Source organism: Parasteatoda tepidariorum, chromosome 1, assembly GCF_982258835.1.
Source record: "Parasteatoda tepidariorum strain Cologne lab strain chromosome 1, Ptep-v5.0, whole genome shotgun sequence".
Classification (NCBI taxonomy): domain Eukaryota; kingdom Metazoa; phylum Arthropoda; class Arachnida; order Araneae; family Theridiidae; genus Parasteatoda; species Parasteatoda tepidariorum.
This window is the reverse complement of record NC_141755.1, coordinates 125,909,382-125,932,240: the sequence shown is the minus strand read 5'-3', so window position 1 is coordinate 125,932,240 and position 22,859 is coordinate 125,909,382. Positions and strand designations below refer to the sequence as shown.

General features: G+C 31.3%; 1 protein-coding gene across 4 annotated transcripts in view; it reads left to right on the top strand.

Moving 5' to 3' along the window:
• LOC107445532 (protein O-linked-mannose beta-1,2-N-acetylglucosaminyltransferase 1) overlaps window positions 1-22,859 on the top strand; it is a 128,186-nt gene that overhangs the window by 59,147 nt on the left and 46,180 nt on the right. The window lies entirely within an intron of this gene.

Here is a 22,859-nt window from a genome sequence, read left to right as displayed (position 1 = left end):
GATGGAAGTCCTATTCAAAACCTGGTCTTCTCAGAAGGCTGTCATCCATGCCAAGCGAAGATCTCATTAATATGTGCCCTCAGGACGCTCTTAGTACGTACAACTGGGCGTCCAGATAATTTTGGTCAGATATAGTTTGTCTGCGCTAACAACTCCTCCCGCCACAAAGTCTGAGGCCGTCTGGTGCTATGGAAACAAGAATAGCACCCTTTGGGGAGGGTAGCTTCACTTTGGGACTAACAACACAATAGACCAAAGAAAGAGAGTTCCTTTCTCTCGTCGACCCTAGCCGAAACCACTACAAAGCAATGACCCTGCACCCCTACTTGAAATAGTCCTACCTCCTTACCATAGTCATCGCCATAGGTCCAGTCTGGGAGAGTTCTTATTTTAGACAAACTATAGTGTTTTTGTAGGATTCTAAAACTAACTTGTCAACAAAGAAAGTGATGCCGAAAATATATTTTTATATTGCAATATATTTTTTCTTCAGAATTTAAGTAATTTATTCTAGAAAATTCATCACAACAAAACTTTTGTTGCTGTGTATGAATGAAATATAAATTCTCGGATCCATATTTAGTTGTGATCAGGGCCGGACGCGGGGCCCTGGTCCATTCAAATTTTTGGATTAAATTTTTTTCTCGTATATTTTTTATTAATTCAAATATAAAAGTATTTATATATCTTTTCATTTAAGAAAGCATATTTAAAATAAAAATAAATAATAATAAATGAAATTTTACTTTATTTTATTAAATTAGAACTAAAACATAATCATAACATTTTGAAAAATCATTGTTTTTCTTAATTTTTTAAAATTTATTTTTAAAAAATCCATTCTAAGGGGCCCCTAATCATTGGGGGCCCCAGGCGATGGCCTAATGGTTAATCCAGCCCTGGCTGTGATGAACAATAATGCTTAAGGTGTTCATTTCAAAGGTCTGCAAAATTTTGAGTTTTTATATAGTTATTAGTAAGGCCCGGATTTTGATGACATTTGCATTTTTGGACATTTTTTGTCTTTTAGAACATTTTTTTTAGATTTATAGGGCATTTTTCTTTAAATTTTGGGGCGTAGTTTGCATTTTTTAAAGTTTTTTGATAATTTTTTCCAATTTTTATTATTTTTTTTTAATTTTCATTATTACACTGGCTTCCAAACAATGAAGAAAATCTATAGAATATTAACAGGTAAAGCTAAATCTTTTCAAATTGAAGAAGAATTGTCATTAAGTGAGACCGTCTTTTTCAAGTACGCACCTATAACATCAGTAGACGTTGAAAGAAGCTTCTGCAGGAATGAAAATTTACTTTCAGACAAGAGACGCTCGTTTACATTTCAAATTATCAAAAATGATTTAATAATCCAATGTAATTCTGATATTTAGTAATATTATGAGATGGAAGTTGTTATATCCATTAAAGTTTTTATACAAAATAAAAATATTTTGGTGTCAATATGTTTTCCTTTTTTTTGTATTTTAGGATATAAAACTAATTTTTCAAACTTTAATGAACGTAGAACAAGTTTTGCATTGCTTTATATTTTTTAAATGACTCATAATAATTTTAAAGGGCAAAACATTTTTTTAATTCAATATTTTTACTTTATTTAAGGCATTTTTTGCGCAATTTTTAGATTTTTAAGGGCATTTTTTGCCCTTTTTAAGGGCATTTTTTGCCCTTTTTAAGGGCATTTTTTGCACTTTTTAAGGGCATTAGTTGAGATTTTTTAGGTCATCAAAATCCGGGCTCTAGTTATTAGTAATCGATTAAAAAACAATATTCATTAGATTTTTAAAGAGGTAAACATATGTTTCAATGTATTTGCATGTTACACTTAATAAAAAGACTGTTCTGGGAGGAACTACTATTTTTTTTAAAATGAAATGTTTAACTTATTGAATAACTCTGCAAAGATGTGCATACATTTATGGCGCTTTAATATAATAATACAATACATTTAATACGATAATTTTACTACATTTATTACATGAATGAATAAATAAATGAAATATATATTAAGTTTTACTATACCTAATGTTTTAGAAAACTGAAATTTAATTAAACTTTAATGAATAAAAAAAAGTAGTTAGATTTTTTGTTATTTAAATACGTAAGACTGATTTGTTAAAAAAATTTTTTTAATAAATTAAATGATATGATTTTAAGTCTGATTAAGATATAGCAAGTGAGATTGATAACAAAAATATAATTTATCTAAACGAAATTTTATTTGCAAATATCTTTTATTCCTAACTGGTATAACTTTGAAATAAAACTTGATAGATTAAGAAAAAAACTTCAATCTTTAAAAACTCATGAAATTTTTAATATTATCCTTATCAAGGTGTTGCTCTATTACAAACCATATGATATTTTAATTTAAAGAAACATTTAGCTAAGGCTTAAAATTGTAAATTTTATTAAAATAATTAGTCTATTAGAATTAAATAATGTTAATAATCAATATTTTACATAGAACTGAAAGCAATGTACAAAATCTTTATAAATTGAATTCATATTTGATAATCTTTAAACAACCTCTTTTTTAATTGTCTTGTATCTAAAGGTTAAGTAGTGTTTGGCTTATAGTTTGAAAAATAATTCATGAATATAAAAACTAAATTGCGTAGTTTAGAATTTTTTGTGAAAATGTTTCAAATTTCACTAAAATATCAATGACTTTTTAAAAAAAATATTGTCTCTAAAAACATGCAGGAAACGACCCTTGTAGTTTTTATTTAATGTAATAGTTGTAAGCTTGTTAAAATACATTATGTTGCTTCTGTCGAAATGGGGTGCATTTCTAAATTTAATGTTTTCAGTTTAATTTTAGAATCATTTACCAGAGTAAATAAATTTGTTGTGTGATTGTTTTAATTTTGAAATTATGTTTTTCGTATTATATTAAACAAAAAACTGTTAAAAAACATCTTGAAATATATTTTCAAAGTATTTTTTCTTATTTATTTAATTCTGCAATACGTCAATAAGAATAGTGTTCAATTGAAAGCTCCATCATGTTAAAGTAATGAATTCTTTTATTTTTCGAACCGTTAGTATTTAAACACAATTTTATATGTTTATGCAGTCTTTTCATCATTCTATGAAATTTAAATATTTTAAAGCGAAAAAAAAAGTATTTAGATTTGAACATCTCACCCATATTTATATTAAAGTTTGTACAGATACAATAAATAAAAAACATGAAGTGTTTATTTTAGAATAATTGATATAAATGCTTCAAATTGTACCGGAGCGCCAGTTAAGGGAGGCGCCGAACAAATCATGTTCTGTAAATGATTTATTTCCTCCTTTTTTAAAGTATCGTTTGCTTTGAAAATGTATTTATATTTTTATTAATCATATATTCTTAGGTTAACTTTTTTTATGGTTAAAAGTTCTCCAAGTATAAGCTTTAATTGGAGATGGAAAGAATTGTAAGCAGTGTCATTAAATGGAACAGGGAAGATCTCTTCTGTAGAGATTTACAGGTCATGGGAAATCATCCAACAAGTAAGACAAAAGGTGAACTCAAGAGTGACCTTGGAAAATGACCATAAGCTCAGATAGTCTCTTAATATAATGCGAATAGGGTGATACAAATCTTAATATTGAAAATGCAAGACCAAAGGGATCATCTTAGTCAATTTCATGTTAGAAATTATTTTTGGCAGTTTGTGATAAATAAAAAAAATTGATTTTAGTTTACTTATTCGTAGAAGAAGAAAATCTATGAAAGCTCTGAAGAAAAAATAAATCCGATTTTGATACTGAACTGCTTCATTGCACTCCAAGAGGACCATCCACACATGTGACCAGCTAATCTTGATCAGCAAAATGGCATATTAAAATTAAGTTTTTCTAAATAACTTGGAATGTTAATGAACGCTAGAATGTTAATTAATTACAGAACCGTGTATCGCTCATCGAATATAATTCTTTCTTTCAGGTATTTTTTTATTACAACCTTAATATATTTTTGTTTGCTCAACTTAGATGCATTGTTTATGTTCAAACATGTCTTTGTGTAAATATAGAGTGAAAGAATTGAAATCTTTGTGACCGTACTTGACGGTCTGGGTTTACTCGAAATGGAATGGAAAGAACAGTTGGTGGCGTAAACAAATGCCACGTTTCAACAACTCACACTTGCAGGGTATGCCGTTGAGAAATGAAGACCGTGAATAATTTTAACAGCTGCCTTAAAATGAGGTGTCAGCCAATATTCTGAAATATTTTGATGCTTTCCCCAATGTTTAATATGGGGTCCTATATTCACTGAAATTCTATGTAACACAGCGTTTTTAAAAACTCTTAAGGGTGCTTTTTTCATGGGGTGTTTTTAAAAAGTGCTTAATTTTCCCTTTTCGAAAATGAAATTTTTTTCTTTGTCGATTTTCGCCGCGAATTATGTAAAAGCATGCTTTTCACATTGTTCTATTCAACGTTTTCACATTTCTTCATTCAACCACAATCCATTTCGACCTACCATAGCTTATGAAAGCGCCCATCATGTTTGATGAAATACTTGCGAGTCCGCATCTGCGTCTACTGAACGGTGAGATTCTAGCAATCTCATGTGCTGCAAGATATTCTCCATTTCAGGCTTCATTTTCCATCCTCTGAAATCGAACCGAAAAATCTCTCAATTTTTTTTTTTAGGGTGGCTTATATAATCAAGAAAAGAGTTCTTTGTCAGAAACTAGTTGTTTTATCACGATCGTGTAAAGTCTTTGAAAATTATTTTGCATTTTCTTAATGCATATAGTGCTTAAAAAAAAAACTTGAAATGTGCTTATTTTTGTTGAAAGATTTGGTTACGCACCCTGAAGTGTTTGCAAAATTTGAAAAAAGAAAGAAAAAGAAAAAAAACTCGTTTTGCTGAGTTGTTTGTCACCACTTAAATATTTCTGTCGGGAGAATCCCCTATGTAATATCGGCACTACTCAATATGTTGGACTCTCTCAGTAAGATCGGTTTGAATGAATAAAAACAGTGATATTTGAATACATACCGAAGATGGGCGTTACTTTAATAAAATGCTAGAGGACATCCTATAACTGTATAAGAGGGATGCAAACGTCGTAAAACATTCTATCCAAGAGCATCATCCCCTTTTCCATTCCTAGATTATAGGCAGGAAATTGCTTCCAAGATGCCTTCCATAAACCCTGAGGCTTCTGCAACTTTTATGATACCCCACACCATTTCTCTTCCTTTTCAGGGGTGGCAACTACTTTCCCCTTCTTTTTTTTAGTTATACACCTATTTTTTTCATAGCATGAATTGCCAAGTCACTTCTAATAGGGGTGTCATAAAGCGACTTTCAAAAAACAAATACGTGTCACCATAGTCTCGATTTTTAATTTTGTGCCACTAACCGACCATAACTATTTGTTCATCATCAAAAGAAGAGTTTTCGGATTTTTATTTTTCGTTATTTATGATGATAATTATTGGGTGACGTCAACTGAATGAGATCTGTCCATTAGAAGTTTTTTTGTCGCAATTATTGACCAACCCTTAAAAGGAGTGAAAGGAATTATCAATGAATAATTAACACTACGATGTGACGCGAAGAAAAAAAAAAATGATAGATATGCTGAAACAATTCCAATCTTTTTAATTCCCGGTAACTCCTATGTTACCATCCCGTCAAAATAATATTTGCAATCACGCATAAAAATTTATCTTTGAAAGTCATGATTTTCAGTGATAAACGTTAAAAAAACAGTAGAAACTCCCAGTTTATCACGTATTTAGGGTATGTGAGCCCTTAATCCTGTCTCGTGATTTGAAAGTCTCGCATCACGATTTGTATTCATGGGATTTAAAAGTTGCACGTTGCGATCCATATTCGTGAGATTGAATGGAATCACACATTCATGATTCGTATTCGTGCAATTTAAAGACAACACATCGCAATATGTATTTAAATGATTTAAAAATTCACGCTTCATGATCCGCATTTGTGATTTTTTTTTAAAGAAAATCACTCATCGCGATTCCTACTCTTGTGATTCAAAAATTTCACATCATGATTCGCATTCATGCAGTTTAAAAAATCACACATCGTAATCCGTATTCCTGCGATTTAAAATCTAGCATCGCAATTTGTATTGACATGATTTATAAATCACAGATCGTGATCCGCATTCGTGGGATTTAAAAAAAATCCCACAACGTGATCCATATTTGAGCAATTAAAAAAATTGCTACTCGCGCATAGCATTCCTAAGATTTTAAAATTACACATCGTAATCCTTACTAAAGCGATTTAAAAATCACGAATTGCGACCTCTATGTAATTGACCCTATGTCTATGTAATTTAGCTACTTGAAAAGAAAAACACACAGTGCGATCCATATTCGTGCGACGTAAGAAATCACACAACGTAATTCGAATATTCGTACGATTTAAAAATCACGTTCGATATATTTATTCACACTATTTAAAAATCTCGGGACGTGATTTATATTCGCATGATTTAAATCTGAAACATCGCGGTTTGTATTTGCGTGATTTAAAAATTTGACATCGCGATTTATTACATAAATAATTTATTCTCTTCAGTATGTAAACGTGAAAGATTTAAAACATTTTTTTTCGAATTTTTGGCAATGCTGGTTTCGGGTTAAAAATTATTAAGTAAATATTTTTTGTTTTGTTTAAAATTGGAAATGTTTTTTTTTTAAATTAAATTAAATTTATTGCGCTCAACCAAAGCAGGGGAGCCATCCCCTCTGCAGAGGATCATCCTCAGGAATGTTTCCCAGGCGGCAGCTCTTGTGCGACGTGAAAAAAGTACCTGCCTACATTTAATTATATATGTACTAGTTATTTATATGTTACTAGTTCTATTTATTAGATTTATAGTCGCAATAAAATATGAATAAAATAAAATTAATTATTATATTTTATTCATATTTTATTTTTTTGTATTTTCTTTAGCTATTGAACGTTTTTTTTTGTTTTTTTGCTATATTGCATTTAATATTATTTCTAATGTGACTTTCGTGTTTATCTTGACTATTATGAAAAATAGGTATTTTTAAGTATAGCCTGAGAATATTTTACTGCTTTGTTTGTGAAATTAGAAAAAAATATAATTTCTACACAATAAGTGGTGAACTAAATGATGTGTTAAATTCAATCTATGTGAAAATAAAGCACTCCACCCCAGAAAACTTCAGTTAATTCTTGATTTAAAGTATTCATTACTTGCTGAATACCGGTTTGGGAGAAGAAAAAAAAAAAAAAGTAAATCAATCAGTACTGATCAACACTACGAAAGACTTATAATGAAACCACCAAGTTAAAATAATTCCAATAGTCATTTGCTGTTTTTTTCCGGTTTCTCCGAACTTTACGTTATTATATTAAGCAGCACTCGTTAAAATTGCTCGAAACTATCTCTTGATTGCACTCCTTTCGAACACCTATAACTATCTTTTACAATAAAACTGCACAACATCATCATGATAAAACCAAGATTAATGAAGCATTTGTCCTCTGAGCGACCATTCATTTTGCTTTTAAGTGCCTTCTCGTGATCTCTAGTCAAGATGTCGTTCGTTGGTTGGACAAGTCTTGCCACCCTACATTATTTCACTTTTACTCTACAACTATTATTTACAGATCCATCATTAAAGTATTTTTACAAAATAAATTTATGACGGCAGATAAAACATATTTTTTGCCAACTCTTCTTTTTTTAACGAAGACTGTCTCCTGTTTACTTGTATGTTCTCAAATTTCTACGGATTTGTTGAAATTAAAAGAATAATAATATTACTTTTGACTATAAAATATCTGATGGCAAAAATACTTCTCTTATTCCTCAACTATTGTCAGTACTGATGTTGAGCGTTATAATAGTTTAAGTCATTATAAATAATGGTTTTAAAAAATCTCCTTTAGATTAAGAACACTCAATGTAAGTGCTTCTATTATTTGAATTTCTCTTTTTGACTTCCATGATTCTGCATAATGTATCTAAACTTTACCCGTGGCCTGAAAAATGCCGCCAGTAAAATCTGCGTTATTCTCGAAATGTTGTATTTTTCTTTTTTAGAGGGGTCTAATCAAAATGGGCATTCTAATTGAGTTAAGGGAAATTTTCTCGCGCTTTAATTAGAGTTGAATAGTGATTCTTTCATTGTGAAATATTATTTGCCGTACGTCACTTCTAAATACAAAGAACAATTAGTACTCTTTTTTAAAAACTGCGTGACGAGATTATTTTGAATGACTACATTGTCACATGTGGAATTTTTTGGGCTATGTGATGATTACTTTGAGTAAGAAGTAATAATTGTAGAGGGAAACATTTATACTTAGATATTTAATTAACAGAAGGGGATGCTGTGAAGTTCCTTTCGCACACATTCTTTTTGTTAATCAGTCAAGAAAAGTTTCTCATTCTCAACTAAAAATTGACACAAGGATTTTGAGTTATTACCGATTTCAATCTGACTGCTCAGCTAGTTTTATGAGTGGTCACTCTTATAAAATGACTTCATACAATAAGTCATTTTTATTTTATTTTAATAATAGTAAAACTTTAACTATCTAGAGCTTTCTCACTCATATAATGACATTAACTTTATTAAACGACAAAGGATAAAATGTGCAGACCACGTTATCAGAGTAGACAAAGACCATACCACAAAAAGAGATTTCAATGCCAGACCAGTTGTCACATGAAAAAGAGGCAGGCCAAATTTGTGATGGATAGATGGCCTAGAAAAAGACCTTTTGGTATTAAAAACTGGAAAACACTGACAGGGAAAAGGTTAGCCTGGAAAAAAACTTCTTGAGGAGGCCAAGGCCCACCCTGGGCTATCAAGCTATTGATGATGATGAAAAGTTTAACTTTTGGCGATCGTATGGCCTGCATTTTTTTTAACATTAAGTATTTCATAAATTGGATGATATTTCTCTCTTCTGAGTGAATAGTTTGTCCTTTTTTTGAGAGATTTTACTGGGAAAACAGCAGTTTTTGAAATTAAAATATATTTAATTAGCTAGAGCAACAAAAGGTATAATAGTAGAGGATAAAGCGAAGTAAGTGACTGAAAAAGAAGTCCCAGTTTCTGTTTGGCGCTCATTAAGGGTTGTCTCAATTTCAAGCGCGTAGATGTTTCTCTTCTTACTCCCGCGCTGAAATGAACTCTGCGTCCGAGGAGGTGGTGCCAACTCCTGGTGAACGAACTATAGTAGTTGCAAGTCAGTATCCATACATTACATTTATTTTAGGTGTATTTATATAGTAGATATATTTCCCCCCCCCCTCCAATTCCGACCCGTTTGACATTCTAGTATGAGTAAGGCAGATTAGTCTTTCAGGTGGGCCCACAGTAGGGACAGAGAATGAAAGAACATCTATGCGAAATTCAAACCCCTTTTTGGTGTGAGGCCAGCTCCCGGACCACTCCACAGTCTGGTCGGCTTATAGTCGATATTATTATAAGCCTAGTTGCGAAACTTCTTTTTTCGCGTGCAGGTCGTCGGGCTACCGAAGCGGGGGTGCCATCTCCTCTGCAGAGGATCAAAATTGTGATGGCATGTCTTCGGATCATCCTCAGGGATGTTTCCCAGACCGTCGCCAATAGCCCATTGTGCAGCTATAGTGCGACGTAAATGAACAACAGCAGTGAAATTTATTTTCCATTTTGTTCAAAAACATTTAAATTGGTACTAGAATACATGCTTTCTGTGAATTTCGAAATTAAATTTAAAATGATTGCCACTCTATATAAAAGATAATTATACACTGTTATTTTGCTACCACTGGGAAAGATCATCTTCACATTTTTCTTGTTCCTTCTTTCTAAAATAAGGTCATTTTTCGTCCCTTTCTTTTTGAATTTCGAAGCTTGTATATTCCAAACGAGAAAATAAAAGAAGGGTTAAAAAGTTTCATTCAATCATTTTAGTTCGCCAAGTGAAAGGAAGAAGTCCCATATTTCTTCACCGTAAAATCACTTCGAATCAAAATTTACTAAACCGAACTTTGTCGCCAACGTTAGAAAGAAATTTACCCACAAAGAGCGCGTTATAAATTAATTACTGTGTTTAATTAATTGTCGACTTTTACTCATTCAAGTCCTTTTAAATATTCATTTCTTTTTCGCATTATTTATTCCGTATAATCATTTCCACCTCCTCTATTTTATTATACGTCAGACTTTTTATTTTCCCTCCTTCTTTTCAAAGAAAATTGTATTTTTAGAAGTACCTTTTCGCCAAAGATGGAATATAATTGTCACCTTTCAGGTACAGCGAATGCTTCAAGTCGAGCGGGGAAACCTCGTCCCATTTTGAAGTGGCCACTTGTCCCCATCACTGTGACCACTCCAGAGACAGATGGTCCGGAAAGGTTCCTGTCGCTGTTCCCCCCTTTTACGCAAAAGGGACCGCCCCTTTCTCATTCATTAACCCCACATTATTATGAATGTTCATTATTTTAGTGCCATGCATCGACACTTCTTCAAAAATCACGAAATGTGTTCCATCGATAAAATTTTCAAGAATAAATGTTCTTCGATGCAGTTAAATGCACCTCTAACTATCCATATTGTTTAGGAGTTCTCTATTGTAATGCAAACTATCATTAATTATCACCTGCACGTCTTTTCCAAAAATTGAAAAGAATCCAACATCAGTGGTTAAGTCCCTTCAAATATTTTAACAAATGATTTTTTTTTTTAAATAAAATCTGTTCTAGTGTTTGAAATCATTTTACCCAATACAAATTGGGATGACTAGTCACTACTTATGAAATTCTATTTCTAAAAGTTTGAACTGCCATTTTGCCTTCTCAAAGAGTCGCCCTTTTTAGCTAACGACCCGGATGTACCCTGGTATCTTACCTCCGTTTGTTTTTCACGTTTTTTGTTCCAAACCTACTGTATAACGCCATTTGTTTTCCTTGTATTATGCATAATAAAGAAGAAAGAAAACAAGCATTTTTACTGACTGTTTGTAGCTATTTTAGAATGCTTTTTAATTTTATACTGCGTAGCATTGATTTGAAATAAAAATAAATTCTGAATCGAAACAATTAGAATGTATTGCGATTTGAATTCGTTCAGATAAAGATCAGTGATTCAAATAAATGTTTCGAAACGATAATTAATTGGAAGCTTCGAATCTCTGCCCAACTCAGATTTGAATGTTAAGTGTAAACTAAGATGAAGTGATGGTTCACAAACTCACATTGCTTATACTATTCCACAAACTCTTCGAACTTCCTAACAAATATGAATTTAATCTGAAAGAGAACTTTCAGAAATTATACTCAAAATAGGAAGAATTGTTGAGTTTTTCAATAGGAAACTGCTCATCAACCGTAAATAAAAAAGGGATGGAAAAAAGAAAAAAAAAAACTTTTTGAAAAAGAAGTTTCAGAGCAGTCCTGCATTACTTTTGATAAGGGTCTTAAGTGACTTTCGGCAGAGGGGGGGGGGGAACTGTGAAAAGGAAAGTTTTTATTCAGAATTTGCTTTCGGGTCAAGCCTATATATTTCAATGCATCTCAGAGTTTTGTTAGCTGGGCATAAAAATTAGTCCCATCCCCCACTTCTCCAACGATTCATTGAAATCTCTTTTGGCTTATGTTGTTACAATTCAATCCTCACTCGATGCTTTAAAAGGAATCTTTAGATCACAGAATCGATTTAAAATCAAATTCATAAATATGAAATCTTTTATCTTCTGTAACAATTATAAAACTGATTCATAGCGGTTACATATTGCGTTCTCAAATGCGTTTGGAAAACTGTCCTCGTTTCGTTTCATTCAAAATGTATTCCCTAATAAAATTCCAGTCCGGAAATGGAGTTTAAACCTTAAAATAGTTTCGAATGATTTATGTAGTTAAACCATTACTAAAGCAAAATAACAACAATTTGAAAAACATTTTAGTGGCATTTTTTTCCTTAACCATATTTACGAAAATTTTTTAACCACTCATCCAAATTCAATTTTTTCACAAATATGTTAATTAACACTTGTTTGCTTCCCCTCAACATTAAAAATTATTTTTTTGCAGACTTTTCCGATGTGATAATATTTTTATCATTTCTAGGTATTCATTGAAAATAAAATTTATGATTAGAAACACACGTTCACTCATCTATATATATATATATATATATAAATCTCTTGTCACAGTTTTAGTGTTTAAACTCCTCTAAAACGGCTTGACCGATTTTGATGAAATTTTATATGTTTATTCAGTAGGTCTGAGAATAGGTTTATAACTAGTTTTTTTTCTTCATTTTTTGGACAAATTTATTAAATTTATCTTTATTTAATAGTATTCGGATCCAAACTGGACATAGAAACATGATAAATCAAGAATAATATTCACGCACGTTGCAACAAGTTATATTAAACTCTAATACTTATGCTCGCCCTTAAAAGAAGAGCATCAAATATATTTGCAAGTATGTGAATAACGGCAGTGATATGGCAGTATTTCGAGTTGAAAATACCAATGTGACTGCTCTTCCAGTGAATAACATCGCCGGAATAAACGCTGTACCAAATTGGCCGGTACATCAGCTCCAATAAAGCTGTTTGGCGTATCTTTGGTGGATTCAATTCATGAACGGGATCCAACCGTTAGTCATTTAGCCGCCCATCTTGAAAACGGTCAGCGCATATTTTTCACCAACGAGACAGCGATTGACCGAGTTATAAATCCATCAAAAACTCTCACAGAATTTTTTTGAATGCATTTGGTGCCTTTGCACGGACATTACTCTACTCAGAAGTACCACACTATTTCACATGGGCTCATGGGTGCAAGTCTTCCTTCCCCAGGACGGATTTCCGTCTTTCGAAAATGTCCGCGGACGGAAGTAAGACGGAAACAAGACAGACTCGAAGACGGAAATCGGAATTTTTTTTTTTCTTCTGTCCTTAAAAATATTTTTTAGGTCTACGTTATTGGTCTACTTTCTTATGTCCTGTTGTTATTTTATCAAAAAACAGATGAATAAGTATTTTTTGTACAGTATTTAAACTTGATGTATTATGGTAAAGCTTTCTTAGATAGTTTGCATATGTCGAGGGGGTATTGTGTATGTTAGGTATTTCAGTCAAAAAATTTTCAGTCTTGGCCTTTTTTCCAACTTGCACCCATGCATGGGCTCAAACAAAAAAAAAAATGGACACCCCGCAAGCAAGGTGCACCGGTTGATGCATGTCCCGGTTTATTCAAATCAAACGCCTTGGGGAGAGTATTTACAGTCAATCCAAGGCAGACTGAGTGCTTTTATTTTCGACTGTTGTTGGTTAATGTCACCGGCTCATTGTCATTTCAAGATATACGTAAAGTCGATGGACATCAGCATCCAACGTATAAGGATGCGTGCCTTGCACTCGGCTTGCTGGAAGACGACAACCAGTGGGAATGTATGCTTGCTGAAGCCGCCTTGAACTGCTTCGTCTACTATTTGCTATAGTATTAACTACATGTTTCCCGGCCCGTGTAGAAACGTTTTGGGATAATCACAATGATTCGATGACTGATGATATTCGGTATCAACATCGCACTCGTTGCAACGATCTAACGATAGCATTCAGCGATGCAATGTACAATGAAGCACTGATTGCTATTGAGGATCTTTGTATTATTGTTGGCAACTTGCCACTCACAAGGGAAACTAGGGAAGTGTGACTCGCCAATTTTGAAATAAACTAGTAGGATGTATGCCTTATGAGGAATAATTTTAGGGGGCAACATTCGTTTCGGCCCATAGAAGGTCCTGTGAGAGATAAAAAATAATTAAGTATGTAGAAAAATCGTTATTTCATTACTTCAATGCAGACTATTAATTATTGTAATTATCTTATACTCCAATTAATTTTATGGTACTTTCACGTGCTATATGATGCATATTTATTGTCAAAATTGATTTCGAAAATTTTATATATCTGTAGTTTTTCAGAAAAAAAAATTAAAAAAATTGGCATTTTTAAAAAAAAAAAATTTGGCATCAAATTTTTTAAATTTTTTTCTTTTTTCAAAAAATTTTCCAATATTAAAACTAGTAAACAGTAATAAATTTCATATATATGAGAGTCGAAATATAATACGCATTTTCCCAAACTGATGGAATTTTTTCATATTTAATGTGTATTCAAAAATGTGATTTATAAAAATAAAAAAAATTTCATATTTTTAGATCTTGCAAAAAAATCTGAAATAATTTATGTGATTGCATAAAATTAAATTGCATTTATAAAAATGTTTTCAAATTTGTTTGGCGGGAAATTTGAACTTAAAAAAATATTTCAGTTTTCAATGATTTTCTTTTTTTCTTGAAAGGTCAACCGTACTATATAAACAAAATTTGTAAGTATTAGTTGCTTTAATAGACACATTTTTTTTCTTAATTTTTTTTATTGCACAACTGGTAAAAAAATGAAAGAAAAAAAATAATAAGTTTCAAAAAAAATTTTATTTTTTGCCAAAAAATTAACATATTATTAAAAAAAATTGTCCTGTGAATTAATTGTTCAATATTTTGTCAAAACATTGCCATTTTTTAAATATTATTCATACAATTATCTTTATACCTGATATCCTAGCTAATGCCAACTTTTAAAGTTAAATATTTCAAAAATTAGCTAGGATATCAGATATAAAAATAGCAATGTTTTGACAAAATATTGAACAATTCACAGGATATAAATATCAACGGATTTTCCACTTAAAGTGACATATCACTTCAAATTTTGTGTATACAGTACAGTTGATCTTTTATGAAAAAAATCGAATTGAAATATAAAACATTTTTTAAGTTCAAATTTCCCACCAAACAAATTTGAAAACATTTTTATAAGTGCAATTTAATTTTATGCAATCACATAAATTATTTCAGATTTTTTTGCAAGATCTAGCAATATGAAAAAAAAAATTTTTTTTTTGTAAATCACATTTTTGGATGTTACATAAGCTATACTCACAAAAAATTCCATCAGTTTGGGAAAATGCGTATTATATTTCGACTCTCATATAAATGAAATCTATTACTGTTTTAATATTGGAAAAATTTAAAAAAAAAAAATTTAAAAAATTTGATGCCAAATTTTTTTTTTTTAAAAAGTGCCAATTTTTTTAAAATTTTTTTTCTGAAAAACTACAGATATATAAAACTTTAGAAATCAATTTTGACAATAAATATGCATTATATAGCACGTGAAAGTACCATAAAATTAATTGGAGTATGAGATAATTACAATAACTAACAGTCTGCATTGAAGTAATGAAATACCGATTTTTCTACATACTTAATTATTTTTTATCTCTCACAGGACCCTCTATGGGCCGAAACGAATGTTGCCCCCTAAAATTATTCTTCGTAAGGCATACATCCTACTAGTTTATTTCAAAATTGACGAGTCACACTTCCCTAGTTTCCCTTGTCAGTCACTTCGGTATGCCTGAAGCGACGTGACATCACACATCATATTCTGCATTAATTGTTTTTATAATTATTTAATAACTTTAAGTTTGTTTTAACTACAACTTTAATTCCTACTTTTTAGAATTGCTTTTTAATGTTGTTCTATTATTATATCTTTTATTATTCGCATCTTAAATATTTGATGCCGCATTTAAACTAAACGAATTATGTATAAATTGTAAATAAATGTAAATATTAATTATTTAAAGTGTTTATTCTTCAAACCATTCATTACGCTTCATGCCTTCGCCAAATCGAAGTGCATCTGATTTATTAATTGACATGAATCGTGAACTTCAATACAATACGATAGAAATGGCAGCAATTGTTACTCGCAGTGTTCCACTAATGAATGAGGAACAAAGGAACATTTATGACTGCATTATTCTCGCAGTTTCGACAGGACAAGGTGGATTTTTTTTGGATGCACCAGGTGGAACAGGCAAAACATTTATTATTTCGCTAATTCTCGCTGAAATACGATCAAATAATGACATCGCGTTGGCCGTTGCATCATCTGGCATCGCGACAACTTTATTGGATGGAGCAGAGCAGATCATTCAGTATTTAAGCTGCCACTAAAGATTCAAAACAACCCAGATGCAGTGTGCAACATCAAAAAGCAATCGTCTATGCCCACAGTGTTGAAACACTGTAAAATTATCATCTGGGATGAATGCACTATGGCACACAAACATTCGCTTGAGGCGTTGAACAGGACATTGAAAGATATAAAAAAACAATGACAAATTATTTGGCGGCACTCTGCTACTCCTTTCAGGTGATTTCAGACAAACACTTCCCGTCATTCCGCGTTCAGCGTACGCTGATGAGATCAACGCTTGCTTGAAATCATCTCCACTGTGGCGTAATGTTGAAAAAGTTCAACGAAAAGTAAATATGCTCGTCCAAATGCTTCAAGATCCATCTGCTGAAACATTCTCCAAACAATTGTTAGATATCGGCGATGGAAAAGTTACTAAGGATGAAACTGGATGCATAAAATTACTGGACGATTTCTGCACAATCATTGATTCACAAGATACTCTCATTAACCTAATATTTCCCGATGTACACACACAATACATTCATCATGAGTGGCTGGCAGAAAGGACGATTTTAGCAGCAAAATATGTGGACGTCAACGAATTGAATCTGAAGATAAAACAGTTATTGCCAGATAATTTGGTGACATATAAATCCGTTGATGCAGTTTGCGATACCATTGAAGCTGCAAATTTTCCAACAGAGTTTTTAAACTCATTGGATTTACCAGGCATACCACTGCATAATTTAGTACTCAGTTGGATCTCCGGTTATTTTGCTTCGTATTTTGAACCCACCACGGCTATGCAACGGCACGCGATTAGTCGTTAAAAAAATTTATGAACAATGTTATCGAAGTCATTATTTTAGATTTGCAATTACAAGACCAAACAATGTCTGTTTGTGTCTTAGATTTGAGCACACCATATTTTTCACACGGACAATTATACGTGGCATGCTCTCGAGTGGGCAAATCATCCAGTTTATTTCTGTCAGCTAAAGATGGAATTTCAGAATTAGTTGTATATATAATTTATAAAAAAATTTACAATAAATTAAAAAAACTATTATTTAGTGTGCTGTTATTTTCACATTCCGTCATCGTTCACAGCGCTCTATGCCTCTTCCACTCATATACCACATACGCACACTCTTACAATAAATGAGACATATTTTCATACTCTGGAAATAATTCATGGGGCAAAACAACGTTTGCCGGGTCAGCTAATATATATATATATATATATATATATATATATATATATATATATATATATATATATATATATATATATATATATATATATATATATATATATATATATATATATATATATATATATATATATATATATATATATATATATAGGGTGCGTTCTGAAAGTAATGCGCATGATTTTATTGTGACGCGACAATTGATCGCAGCGCACTCAGATTGGTCAAAAAAGGTAGTGGGGAATTTATCCTTCCAAACAAGCCTGGTCTCAGGTCGCTCCGAGCAGTAGGAGCGGTGGGACGTGTCTTCGCGCAAAGTCTTTTTTCTATCGAGCCACGGCGTGATGGAGTGTTCGTTCGCTGGAACAGCGGTATGCGATTAAGTTTTGTGTGCGACTTGGGAAGAATGTGACGGAAACTCATCACATGCTTCAAGACGACTTTAAGGAGGAATGCATTTCGAGATCTCAGTGTGGAAGGTGGCACAAGGCCTCCAAGGAGGGTCGGGGGAAGGTCACCGACGAGCCTTGTTCTGGACGCCCAACAGCCCGACCCGAGGAAAATGTCCAGCATGTGCGTGAAGTTTTGAAGTAAGACAGTCGGTTAAGCATTCAGGTAATCGCTAACACCCTAAACTTGTCAAAATGTGTGGTACATGGGATTGTGACGAAGGATTTGCAAATGCTAAAGGTCTGTGCCGAAGGTGTTGACGGAGGAGCAGAAAGGTGTTCGAGTTTTGCGCAGTGAAGAATTGCTGGAATTGATGAGTTGATGCCCCAGCCTCCCTATAGCCCTGACTTGGCACCGTGTGACTTTTTATTGCTCCCCCGACTGAAAAGAGAACTGAAGGGAAAGGACTGGGTGGAGAACATCCAATCTCATGTTCCTGAGAGGCATTCCTGTCGAGGACTTCCAGACGTGGCAGAATCGTCTCCTCAAGTGCACAAGGGAACTATTTTGAAGAATTTTAACCATTTGTGCCCATCACTCATTTGTCACTCAGAAATGTTCACTTCAATTAGAGACATTTTTTTTAATCGAAAACAGTAGAGACCAGATTTCGTGGTTTTGCTCTTGTTATTGTAATCGTTTAAAGCTCTCAATGGTATTTTTAAAATTATTCTATTTAAAAAAAAATTTTTCAATCTATTTTTATCTTTTGATTATAGTTCATGGTTTTTTTATTTTTATTTTTTTATGTCTTTCAAAATGTATGAATATTTTTAAAAGCTTTCCTAATGATATTACAAAATGAAATGTTCCATGGCAACTATTTTCTCATTAACAATCTTTTTAACGCTCGGTGAGTCCTTTTATTATTAAAAAATTTCAATTCCATAAAAGTTCCTGCTACATTCTCTTTTTTGGGAGAAAACAAAATTGATATGTATTCAATCCTGTTCTTCCAATTTACTGTTAAAGTAACTAAATAAATGATACATGCTTTTTTTTTTTTAAAAAATAAATAAATAAAAAAGTTGGAATTCGACAGGTTTATTTGGATTATGAGGTACGAAGAGAAGAAAGATGACCCATTTCTCCAATTAATCTGTACGCGTGAAGTTATGCGGCGTACGCCCGGAAGGTATTTTGGAATAAATAAATAAATAAAAAGAAACTCTTTTTCAAGGTGATTTCCATTGACCGTGATGAGTGACTGATAATCAACCATGCTTCTCCATTTCGAACTTTCTTTTTGTAACACCTTTGACCCTATTTCCACACACACATATATATATATATTATATATTTGAGTTTTAGAGCTAACTTTTTGTAAAGGAGTTTTTTTTTCTCTTTCCAATGTAGAATGAAGTCATAAGGAAGGAAATGAATGAGCGAAATTTTGTTTATTGATCTTGGTTAAATTATGATTTATTTTATGAAATAGAAAAGTAAAACTTATGTACAAGTATTTATTAGAATTGAAATCATTAACAAACTGTTACAAATCTGTTAGAGAACAAAAATATTAAATTACGGTTATGAACTCGCCAAATTGGTTTGAAAAAAATATAATGTTATTTTAAAAAAAATGATTACTTCTGTTCACCAATAGATCTAAATATTTATAGTACTAATAGATATTTAAACGCAATTCAACAGAATTCCTTTTAGTACATATATGTTGAGTGAATAATTTTAATTTGAGTAAAAAAAACTGTTTTCTGCCAAGAGTTATTGATTTGCGTTGGGAGCGGCCTCTAATATGTATATATATATATTCGAATTGTATCAGGTATTGAATAAATCAACTAAAGTATTAAAAAAAAGCTGATGCACAACCACATTTAATCAGAAACATGTTTTTATAAAACTTGACATTCGTTAAATAGAATATTTTATTCAAGTTCATTCGCTTTGCTAAATTAAGTGTAAATTATCAGACTACTTGAAACGAAACATCGATTTTTATAATTAAAAAAAGAAAATTATCGAATCAAAATAACTGATGAATGGAATTTATGGTAAGCTGGCTTTGTCAAGTTTCTGATAAGTTTACCACATTGCAGGGTTCGCCAAGTGGGCCCACTAAAGAAAGAAGCCTCATATGCTATATAATCGCTGACAAGGTTTGGTTATAACTACCTCCTATTATGTTTAGATCAGAAAATTGATTGCCTACTAAAGAATAATATATTTTCTCTTATTCTTAACAGAAAATTCCGTTCTATCTTGTGATACATTTCGTAAAAGTAGAATTCTTTTTTTTTTTTTTTCCTCCTCTTCTTTACGCGAGCATAAATAATCATCGTTTACACGCGGGAACAAAATCATTTTGCTGCCACTAAAGATTATGCGAGACTAGTGAATATTTAAAACAATTTTATGCAGTTGAAAGTATAGAGAAAAAGTGCAATTTTTTTAAAAGAAAAATGTGTAACGGCTAAAAAGTAGCTCGCAAAAGTAGTTAAAATACCACCTGAACCATTTTAATGAAAAATCCCGAAAATGTTTTTAGAAAACATCTCATTTTTGGAAAGTGTTCCATGCACAAGTACGAGAGAGAGTAAAATTAATTATGATCCAAAGAAGTCCTATTTGATGAAGGAACGGGAAGTATATCGAAAAAGTGAGACGCCAAGTCGACTCAAAATCATTCATAATTTTGTTTCTACGCAACCATTCTTTGGGAATGATCCGTCCATCTTAATAAAGTATAGGAAATCTTCTGGAGGCAGTTTGTCACAGGAAATAATTCGTAAACATTTGAAAATAGTAAAATGACATTCTAAGAAGAAAGGTTGTTCAAGCAAATTTTGTGATGACGAAGATAAATGAGATATACTCTCTATTAAAGTAATGGGAATCCAAAGAAGTTCTGTAAATGAATGGAATAGAAAAGTCAAAAGATAGCCTATTCACAATTTCACGTCAAAAGATAAGCACAACAAAATTTCTTGAATGTTTTTTTTCGAAGAAAAAAAAATACGAATGGAAGATGATATCTTCAAGAATTAGCAAATCATAATGAACAGGGAAAATTTAAAAAGTGGTGGAAAATGTGTCCTGAGGTGAATGGTGGAAATGTTGACTAGTTTAATTTCAGGAATAAGTTTCAATGCCTAGATATATCTTCTTTCAAATATATTTTGCTACATAAGAAGTTTTTCCTTTAATCTTTAATTTTTTTTTAAAAATTTTTCCCGTTTGCAGTCATCTTGAACAATCATTTAATCATAAGTTCTTAACGTTCTAAAGGATGTATACAACTCGGGGAAGACATTTTTTTTAAATAGGGTGTATACTTTAAAATTAATAATTTTATTTCGTAATAAAAAACCAATACATATTTAACTGTATAATTATTAAAGCAGTTATTCATACAGCAAATTGAAATTAACCGATTTTATAATAAATGCAAAAAATTAAAATTTTTGCAATACAAATATTATTTTGCACAAATAAGTTTGAGATTTTTTTTTTTTTTTCGCTTCTCAAAATTCAGATAATTGGAACTTTTGACTCATGGGTTTGATATTTTTACAGTAATCATGAACGCAATAGTTCGAGACTTTTTAAAATAATTTATTTCAAATGCACTACTTAAAACTTCGCAACGAATAATTCTATTTTTCGTTAGGGCTTCGTTCCTAAAAGGAAAGTTCGGTACAAAACAACATAATTTAGTAGGAGTTCTCAATAAATTAACGGTGGATTTAAAAGTGTGCCGTATCGAAATTAAAGAAGAAGAAAAAAATTATTTGAATTAGCTTAGTGGGCAGTCAACCAAAAGGGTTGGAAAACTATATTTTTATTAAAAAAAATATACATGACCTGATGTTTTGTAAAACTTTCCCTTTGAAAAGAATAGTTCAAATTTTTGTGATTTTGGGCACTTATCACAAAAAAAAAAAAAAAAAAATTGCATTGTACTAGTAGAAGACTTGACACATAAAAAAAGCAAATCACGAACTCTTCCCTTCTGCTTATATGAGAATTTCTCTATCAAATTTTATTATTATGATAAATTAAAATGAATTTCATTTCTGTAAAGAGCTAAGGAGGTAATTAAAATCCCATCTTCTTTTAGCAATTTTGTATTTTTTTAATTCATCGTAAAAGTCGTTTATTTCTGTAATATTTTTGTGAAAATTGATAACGAAAGTTGTATCATTTCTTGTCACTAAAGAAATCACATTTTTATTTAAGCATAGAATGCTTATCTAAAGAAGGATTTGTGGTAAATCCTTCCCTTCTCTGTTGGAGCATTGCGTAAAATACCCAGTGTACAAGATCAGGGGTTCGACACCGGTAATAAAGTCGGGACATTTGTTGACCGTAAATTATCGATGTATTAGACATGAATAACTCAGTATTAATTTTCCCTTTTTAAAGACTATTTTTTTATATATGCAATTGATTTCTCTTATTTTCTTTACATATAAAGTTTTTTTTTAGCGATTTAAAATTTTGCCTTTTTTTTATAAATACCTTTTATTTAAAAATGTACCTGTAAATGTTTATTTTCTCATAATTTTCAGTTTAAAATATTAAAAAAAAATTTCAAAGGTGTTTATTAATTATTATTATTTTTTAAAAGTTTTTTTTGAAGAAAATTTATACACAGAGATTGTCTTTTAGTTTGCCTTTAATTATTCATCAGAAGCTTCAAATTTTTCTGTTATTTTGATACTGAATTACTTTGTGAAGTATACACACAATTAAGATAATTTAAAAATTAAGGATCAAATTCATTTATCACATAATATTACTCATTTTTGATAAATTTTAACGGTGATTAAGTGAGTGCCCTTTCAAAACTCTTTTTTTTTTTGTTCCTAGGGAAAGCTCTGCATTTGTTCATCATTGATTAAATAGCACTAATGCAAAAAAAAGTTTTGTTTTACCAGATAATGATTGATAAAATTTAGTTTATTGAGAGCGTGTCGATTATCCAGCATTGTTCCGAGTACATTTGAAGAACTAGCTGTACAAATTTTAAACCACACAATTATTTAGCTTTAAAGTGTGTCATGCATATTGTGTGAATTTTGCTAACGATACCTACCCAACTTTAAGTATAAAGTCATGGGAATGGCGAAGGAGTAGGCATTTCATGCAATAAAAAAAAAATGCTGAACATAATTAAACTAGTATCTTTTACT